The sequence below is a fragment of the Triticum dicoccoides genome, chromosome 3B (genome assembly GCF_002162155.2).
Source record: "Triticum dicoccoides isolate Atlit2015 ecotype Zavitan chromosome 3B, WEW_v2.0, whole genome shotgun sequence".
In the NCBI taxonomy this organism is placed as follows: Eukaryota; Viridiplantae; Streptophyta; class Magnoliopsida; order Poales; family Poaceae; genus Triticum; species Triticum dicoccoides.
The window spans coordinates 19,639,053-19,648,222 of record NC_041385.1 but is presented as its reverse complement, the minus strand read 5'-3'; the positions used below and the strand labels follow the sequence as shown (position 1 = coordinate 19,648,222).

Below are 9,170 nucleotides of genomic sequence, written 5' to 3'. Positions count from 1 at the left end.
CTGACCGGTGTGTACATGTATGTATTTTGGCGTTGCATGGGGTAGAATGAGGCAGAATCGATCAAGTGCTGATGGACAAGCAAGAGGTTAGCCATGTACTGCAGGTGGATCGATCCAGAAAAGTTAGGTTGACTCGGTGCTTCGTCGTCGCCGTCGGACTACTGTGGGATAGGGAGATTGACATGGGATGTGGTAGACCCGAGGAGGAGGGGGAAGAGGACACGCATCAAGCTATGAGCGATGGTGCATCTATAATTTTTCTTAGGGATGGTGTGTGTATAATATTTTAAAATTAGGGTGAATTGGAACGTATACTATCAGGACTCTTACCACGCTTGCTTATTTTGTCTAAACCACAGGAGTACAGCTTTAATATCCCGAGGCTAACTTTATGTGTTATGATAATCAACATGTAGGCTCAGATATTTTATTTTTTGAAAATCAGGCCCAGACCTAATCTAATTAGTAAAAGAATATAAGATTTTGGTCCTAGATATAGGGGTTTATCTCCACCGTGATAATTCGGTCCCACCAAAGATGAGTGGCCCTTAATTACTAATTACGTGGTAATTTCTTCGGAGTCTCTAATTAATGTAGGTATAGATAGATAGATAGATAGATAGATACAGATAGATAGATAGAAGGGGGATGCCCATTTGGGAAAAAAAAGGATATTGAGCCTTTAGCCATACTTACGTTACTTAATTTGCAAGAAGTAATAGTACATATGAAATCACCAACATGATAACCATATGTGTGGCTACATTATTCGGTGCAGATCTTCATTTGTTCATGCAGCAGGTCCCTAGTACTACAATGCATTATCTGTGTGTTAAGGGTTAGGCGTCCATCCTGACGTAGGTGCCAAAGGCGTCAATGACGTACTCCGAGCGCCTTTGGAAGCCCACAATTTCGCCGCCAACTGCAGGGAGCTCGAATGGTGTGCCTTCCTCTGTCCCGTATGGCCCAAAAGCACACCGGTTGCCAGTGAAACTGAGTGTCCCATAAAGCCCCAACACGCCGCTGACCGCACCGCCATGCCAGACAACCACTTTAAGTATGCGGCGAAAGTTGCAGGGGTCAATGTCTGTGACGATGCCCTGTCCGCCACCGCAAGGTCCCATCTTCACAATCCGTCCGACTTGACCGATGGAGCTGGCCTTGTTGGAAGACGTCTTATCGTGCTCCGCCTTCTCTTGGTAGTACATCTTCCAATTAGTGCACCCGTAGACGGCGTTGGGGTAGACAGACACGGAACACCGGAGGTACGGGGCTCTCTTTTTCTTTGTTTCTTTTATTACGAAAAAAAATCCTCGCTTGATTAAGACACTACCTGATCAAGACACAGTGCAGCCTTGGTTATGTACTAGCCGTACCCGCGCGGCGGCACGCCGTGCACCATTGATACTTTATGTTGAGATTTCATACGTGGTAAGGGAAAGACTCCTGTGTTGTTAATTTTTCAGTTGTTTGATTGGTTGCTAGTTTGACCATCTTTTCTTTGCTCGGGTGTTCAAGAATCATTGATGTATAACTGGATTGGTCGATTTTATGGAACCATAGCTTTTTTTCCTTTTAATGTCTGATGTGTAACTGGATTGGTTGTGTATATAATGATGGAGAACCTCCGGAAGAAAAGTGAATTACTGGATATCAAATTTGATGGCCATGAATTGAATCAATATCTCTGAAAATTTAACACCATGTTTATCGAAAATGTGTACTCCATGACAACATCAAATATTAAGTCCAGAAAATACATATCAAGTATTAGCATGTACAATCTTAACTTTGAGACTTGCCATGAAGATATCAGAAATTACATAGAAAAACATTATTAATTTTAACACCAACTGTGCTCTATCTACATATGATAGCTATCATCCATGCAATCTTCTCTTCATCTCATGACATGAGGAAGTGGCCTCATTGATGATACATTCCTCCATGTAGATCAGCAATACTACAGTCAAACAAGTGGCATACAAAGATAATCAAGATATGTGAATTTTGCAAAGCATAGGAAGTAACAAATCTTAACTATCAAGAGAAAAGAAGAGCAACAAAAACACACACTTCAATGAGAGCTACATAGTACATTTGTGTGTAATTTTAAATATTTGGGTCAAACATGTACATGTCTATCATTGCCTTCTTAGACAATCCTTGTTCTGAATTTTATTGTTATATCTACATGTAGTTTCGTACGTTTGTACCAATTTATGACTTATGAATATTTCTTTAAACAATGTATTAGCACACATTGATTGAAGTTATCAACCGTAAAACACACTAAAAAAAGGGTGTGAAACTAAAATCCTTATATTGCTATCTGAAATTGTACATTTGGTTATTTCTGGTAGTGCTCGCAATCAAAATTCTCCCTGAAGCATGGTGATTGTATGCTGCATCTAGGAGTCTAGGACCATTCGCAATTGTCACAATAGATGTTATCACGTTAGCCCCGTACAGAAATCCAGGTAATGTGTTAGCTTTACATTACTGTTATTTTAGAAAACAACAACTAACCTTTTTTGTAAATTCTTTATTACCTGACTTAATTTAGTATGTGTAATTTAATTTGCCCGCTATCAACCAATGTAATGATTACCTACTTCGACCCACGTGCACACCATGCATACACATGGCAAGGAGCGAGTAAATACCAGAATTCAAAACGGGCAAGCAACCTGCGCAGTAGCAACAACAGTATGCTGCACAGCCCGATCCTGCTCGCAAAAAGGAACACCTGCAAAAATAGAACGCACCACACATATCAAAGTACCATCCAACAACAATCATCAAAAAAAATTCTACTAAACATAAATCAAAATGCAAAAATCATATTGCACCTACTGAAACACACAGATGCTGAATTATTCTGTGGGATTTTTGCCTACTTATATCTCTTTGTGTTGCCTACATAAACAACTTCTCTAAAATATTGCCTACATTCTGAAGACCCTGATGCAAATCATGGATTAAAATGAACACATACGCCTTCGTGAAAAATCCCTTGTCGGCCTTGAGTATGCTGCATCTCTCAAACCCATTGCTCTCATCCCGTGGCTGGTAGCAGCTAGCCATCCTCGTGCTGCCCCCACCATTGAAATAGTGAAGAAATGCGCGAGTCAGCAAAAAATTGAGCATAAAAATGTTGCACGGGCAGCTATGGCCCTCACTTTTCAAAAAAAAAGAAAAGAAAGAAAGCTATGGCACTCACTGTTTTGCTTGGCCGTGTGATTTGCGTTTCCGTGCTCATGTTTTTCATCACCGAATTGCTCCCGCTCCTTCGTGATCTACATCCACCCTGTCACCATTGGTCGCCGTTGATGGCCAGGACGCGTCGGCGAAACAATCATGGAGTCCAAAAAGCACAGGGAACTCACCTCTGGCCGCGGATGTAGCAGAGCGCCTCGTCCCCCCGTCTTCCGCTGCCGTGCACAATCAACGGCTCCGGCCCCCTCGTTTTCCCCTGGCGCGGGTGCGAGCCGCTCTGCTCACCCGTCGCGCGGTTGACTTGCAGGTGACCACCTCCCCCGATGTGCTGCTCGCTTCGCCGGTTTGCTTCTCTGCTGCTCGTCGTCGATTGAGAGTGGGATCAACAGGCCTGCTTTCCCAACCGAATCTCCTCCCTCCGCTGCCCACAAGAACCACCAACAGAAGAGTCCGACGACAGAGAACAAAACCCTAGACAACCGAGGCACCAAAACACTTAACATACAGAAAAACTTGATGACAAACAAACGGAAAAACACAAAACCAAACGAACCAGATCGCACCACAAAATCCGCCGCGCGTCCAGAACCGGAAGGCTGTACAGAGCGGCCACATGCATGGAGAGCTCGAAGACCGTACAGAGAGGCCACCCCAACACAACGGCCGATCATCAGACGGCGGAGCATGCTCCATACATACGGCCCGAGCGGACACCATGGCAGACGAAGCAGAACGGCCACCACGCCGGCCAACCACAGCCCCCCGCGATCCAGGAGGCAACCATCGAACCAATGAATGTATGAAACGCGAATGGAAACCACAAGTAGTATTACAGGAAAGGAAGCCACCTATTTATAGCCTCGCAGCAGAAGGAAAGAAGCACAGAAGTAAACGGAAAGATCTCCGGAAGGCGCGAGAGAGGCGGCACCGATCAGAAGAGATAGCGGGCTCCCGAAGCAACGTCGACAGCGGCAGCGGCAGCGCCATCCAGAAGGAGCGACAGAGATATGTAGGGCGGCACCACTCCGCCAGAAAGAACGACGGCACCGCGTACCAAACCGACAGCAACCAGACAACAACAGCAGGCACGAGAATCAATGAACAGCAGAAAGCGACGCGACGACTGAACCAACAGCGGCCGAATAGAAATGAAAGGAAGCATGGAAGCAGAATGACCACGCCACCATACAAACTGCCCCACATGCAGGTCGTCTAGCCCATCAGCAACCCAGCAGCGGAACAAACAGAAAGGGACAGATCGAGTGGGCCATCATCCGTGCACTGCATGCGACAAGGTATATTGATCGGGTTGCACCCGTGCACTGCATGCAATGGAGTATATTGATCGGGTTGCATCGTTGCACTGCATGCAAAGGTGTATATTCGTCGAATTGCACCGGTGCACTGCATGCGACAACGAATTCTCATCTGATTGCATGTGCACACCGCATGCATCAATGCATCTCCGTTGCAGTGCATGCGTGCACTGCATGCCCCCGCGTGCCTCCATTTGAGTATACAAGAGGCAACAGCGGCTAGCCAACAGCGGCAGGCCAACAGCGGCCAATTGAAACAAGGAGAAGCATTGAACCTGGAAGGACGTGTCAGGACACAAATAACAACGTGACACCAATGACCAATCGAAACATGGGGAAACATCGAACGTCAGGGCACAAATTACAGCATGACAGGGACAACAACACGCAGCAGCCTACAGCACATGCGATAGAAAAACACTAAGCCCACCAAAACGAATGCCACACCCGTTCAAAAAAATTGAAACGAATAAATGGATCCACAAGGCATTTCTACCCCGCCACATCCCAAAATAATACCACGCGTCACAAAAGTAATACATCAAGTGTTGCTTTCACCCAAGTGGGCGATTCTTGGAGCGAAAAAGCTCCCTGGAATAGAGGCTTGGGTATATATACACTACCTGATCAAGACATTAGATAGCCTAGTAGCACTCGTACTCGTACTCAATATACCCACAAGGAGTAAACTTGAATCTGACACGGCTAACCAGTACTATTACTAACCTAGCTTGATTTGATACTTACTCGGATAGGTAATCCTAGTACGTGACAAGCAAACTGCGCGTTAGCAGTTTGACAACTAGTTGCCCGTGCACCCCATATTCTCTCTGCAGAAACTTATGGACATAAGTCATGCTACATAATGTGCATCTGCAAAAGCTCATATGAACATACAACAACACCTTCTGACTTGTACAACTAAGACAATTTGATATCATGTGCATGCTATTTAACTAAGCACTATTCATCTGAATCTTGTCACTTTTGTTCAGGTCACAAATGGTTATATTATTGGATGAACCTTTACAAGTCCGCATTACATAGCATTACTAACGTCTCTGAATTATTTCCCATTTTTTAGCAATCAGAAAATAAAATAAAAAGAGGAGAGAGAATATGGGTTGCACATGCAACTTGTTGCACAAAATCCTCTTTCAGTTCACGACTCGGAAGCCGGGCTAATTGACCTAGCAAGACACTAACTAGTATGCACTAGTAGAGTGCCCGTGCGTTGCCACGGGCTCTTGAAATAGTTTACCAGAGTTACATGTTAAAATCCACACATACAAACAATATAACACAAACTGAAGTCCATTATTGCAATGTAACAAACTGAGTGATGTTACAACTTAACATCTATTACAAAAATATTAATATCTAGATGATGCGCTTAAGAAATTCTTTCACAATACCAAGAAAGTTTCCTCTAGCTTCATTCCCACGATGTTTTAGCAAGTATAATAAACAATGCTTCCTCAATTCATACCCATCCTGCAGAAAAAATAAATGTAGTTAGTATGAAAATTTCATGCCAAGGTCTTAAAACATGTAACCCACAATACTCACCGCGCAAACCGGCTTGACCAATTCTTTACCGTTCCACCAGAGCATAAAATGAAAAACAAAATAGCCAGACACATTCCTGGAAAACTTTCAATTAATAATATAAAGAATATAATGATAACAAAAGTAAATATTCTTGTTATGAATGCATTACCCGTCTATACTCGTTGGAACACCGGCCGGAAATAAACGATGCCATTTAGATATATCAGAATTTCACCCAGGCAGCTTTATTTCGAGTGCTTCTTTGAAATCCCTTGAAAAACTTTTAAATTTCAGTGAATGCCTCAAGTTTTTATCCTCTGACGATTGTGATGATTGAATAGGATCCATAATATATAGACGACATGCCTCTTTGTCGATGACGTACAAGATGTATCGGCCGATGGATGCATAGGGAAGATAAATCTACAAGTGGAGCTATTAGAAACAAAAACAAACCATGATAACAATGGACAAAATATTTTATTTACCTTATTGCAAGATGAGATGTCGGTCTCCATCCCAGGCCAGCTATCAAATAATGTTGCCAACGTCTGGATAGTTTCCTTCTCACAAAATTTCTGACCTCGTGTTGACTCTAGCAGCATGGACCAAGTAAAAGAAGAAATATTGTTTCAACATGTTGATACTAATGGTACCTAGAATGAAGAGTTACGGTAACTTACACAAAATCGTAGATCCATGTAGTGTATAGGAGGGTCTGTGAACAATACTCCCTCGTCACATGCCAGCATAAGCACGGCGGTGTTGAAGCAATCATTGTCCATGGGATGCTCCATGTTAAATATGCACTGAAGTTTCTTAAGACTTAAGCTCATTGGATCGGGTGTGGAGCTCCGGACCCATACCTTCCTGTAATTTGGATGGTAAGAAAAACAATAATATACATCCGCACATTAAATATTGATACATGATACTTACTCCAAACACCCGGCAACATTGATCGACATGATGTAGTTGTAGAGGCCGACAAGTATTTCGCGTTGGTCCGTAGGAATGATAGTGATTGGGGCAGAACGTTTGTCTTCGACCACGTCAGATGGATTATCCAGGATCTCAAGATCAGAATTAGCTAAAGTTTCTTCGTTGACAGGTTGATGGTACATGGGACATCCTTTTAGCTTATTAAGCTCTGAATCGAGCAAAATAATTGCTAATTTTTGTCGAAAATGTTTCATATCCTCCTACAAAAAAATATGAAAACAATTTATAAAATATTTTGATAAAAAATTATGAGATAATGTATAAAACTGAAATACCTGTGTGAACTGGTCTGACAGTCCATGTGATGTGCAGTATTCCATATAATTTAACATAAACAATCCACATGATACGCTATAATATTATAAAATAATGCTTTAGAATATCACACAGATGAATCTAAAAACAAACCATTGTCACTTTTGTTCAGGTTACAAATGGTTATATTATTGGATGAACCTTTACAAGTCCGCATTACATAGCATTACTAACGTCTCAGAATTATTTCCCATTTTTAGCAATCAAAAAATAAAATAAAAAGAGGAGAGAGAATATGGGTTGCACATGCAACTTGTTGCACAAAATCCTCTTTCAGTTCACGACTCGGAAGCCAGGCAAATTGACCTAGCAAGACACTAACTAGTATGCATACTTACTTATTTTGCATCAAATATTAGGGAGCATTATTGAGAAACTGAGCAATCTCACCACAAACCGGTGCCGCAAAAGCTGGCATGCGCGGTGCTGGATGCGGGCTAGCCTGGGCCGTGATGGGCTGTGAGGCGGCGGAGCGTGCCAAGGGGCTAGATTCGTCAGCGGCTCGGCCGAATCTAGCCCTGCGGGTAGTGGGGCCGAGGGCGGCACGGTCTGCGGGCGGCAACCTCTGTCGTGTCCATATTGGCTGGTGGAGGTGGGAGGTGGTGTGGGCTGGAGGTCGAGGACGGTGGCGGCGGCACAGCCAGATCTGGCCTCGCAGCGGCGCTAGCCGTGGGTGGTTTCCTCGACTGGGACCATCTTGGTTGGTCAGGGTGGCGGTGGCTCGACAACCTCCTCCTGATTCCTGGGGTGCTTCGATCTGCGGCTGGAGGCCCACTCGGCAGGGTGGTGCACGGCGGCTTAACGCATCTCGTCATTAGTTGGCCACGAAGCAAGAGCACTACGAGGAGTTGGCACGGGTTCCTCTGGATCTTGCTGTCACAATGGTTGGTGACGACGGGCCCGAGTCCCGGTTCAAGAAATGGCGAGGGTGTTGGGGCTTGCCCGGTCACCTTCCTCTGCGCTGCTCCGGTCGGGTGAGCCCCATACTTGCCCAAAGGTCTCGCTTTACCAGCAGCAGCGCCGATGGACCATGGTGAGGGGGGTGGGTGGTCTTGGATATCGGGGTGGCGGCTCAGGTGGTGGAAGCGCAATGATCATGGGCGGAGCCCATAACTTGGGTGCTCCCCGGCCGGTGGCCATGGCCATGTGGGCGCATGGTGGCCGGGATGTGACGTTCGGTGGCAGTGGTGCGGTGTCCGTACCTATGCCAGTGGCGATGAGTGTTTGCCAGGATGAAAACGTGTTCTTTCTTCGGGCAGACTTGTGGCAGCGACGTTCGTCCCCTTCTTGAAGGTGTCGTTGAGATTCTCATTGCATGTCGTGTTGCTTCAGAAAAAACTCTGATTTTTGAATCAGGCAGTGGTGGGCCAGGCGGTCTTCCGATGTCGTAACCTTTCTGAAGGCGTCGCCTTAAAGCTTACGATTCGTCATACCACTATGCAGCTTCGTCCCTTCGGGTGGCGTGCACACATATCCAACGAGGTAGCAGCGCGCGTATCAATTGCATGCGTGCATGCATGCTTTGCTGGCTTTCAAAAATAAATTCTTGTTTGCTAGGAACAGTGATCGAGAACAAATGTGGCTACTTCCTCGGTAATGCTGGTGAGTTAATGGCTATTGGAAGTCGAAACAAAAGGCCTATCCAACTTCCGGAGTTGCTACTATCCCTAGTTAAAGCTACTACTGTACGTAACTCTCTCTATATATTTTGGAGATTGACGTTGCCAGTACTGTATCTCTTGTTTGGGTGAAGTCCAGAAGGAGATG

At 44.8% G+C, this 9,170-nt stretch overlaps 1 long non-coding RNA gene across 2 annotated transcripts; it reads right to left on the bottom strand.

Annotated features, from left to right (window-relative positions):
• Nucleotides 1-1,548: 1,548 nt before the first annotated feature.
• On the bottom strand, nucleotides 1,549-4,006 carry LOC119280557. Of its 2 annotated transcripts, none has more exons than XR_005138109.1 (6): nucleotides 3,773-4,006; nucleotides 3,390-3,690; nucleotides 3,224-3,310; nucleotides 2,999-3,094; nucleotides 2,667-2,749; nucleotides 1,549-1,963 (listed from the first exon to the last, which is right to left on the bottom strand). It is a non-coding gene; the product is annotated as an uncharacterized LOC119280557 (long non-coding RNA). The 2 variants fall into 2 exon arrangements; XR_005138108.1 differs by having other exon boundaries at nucleotides 3,783-4,006.
• Nucleotides 4,007-9,170: the final 5,164 nt, after the last annotated feature.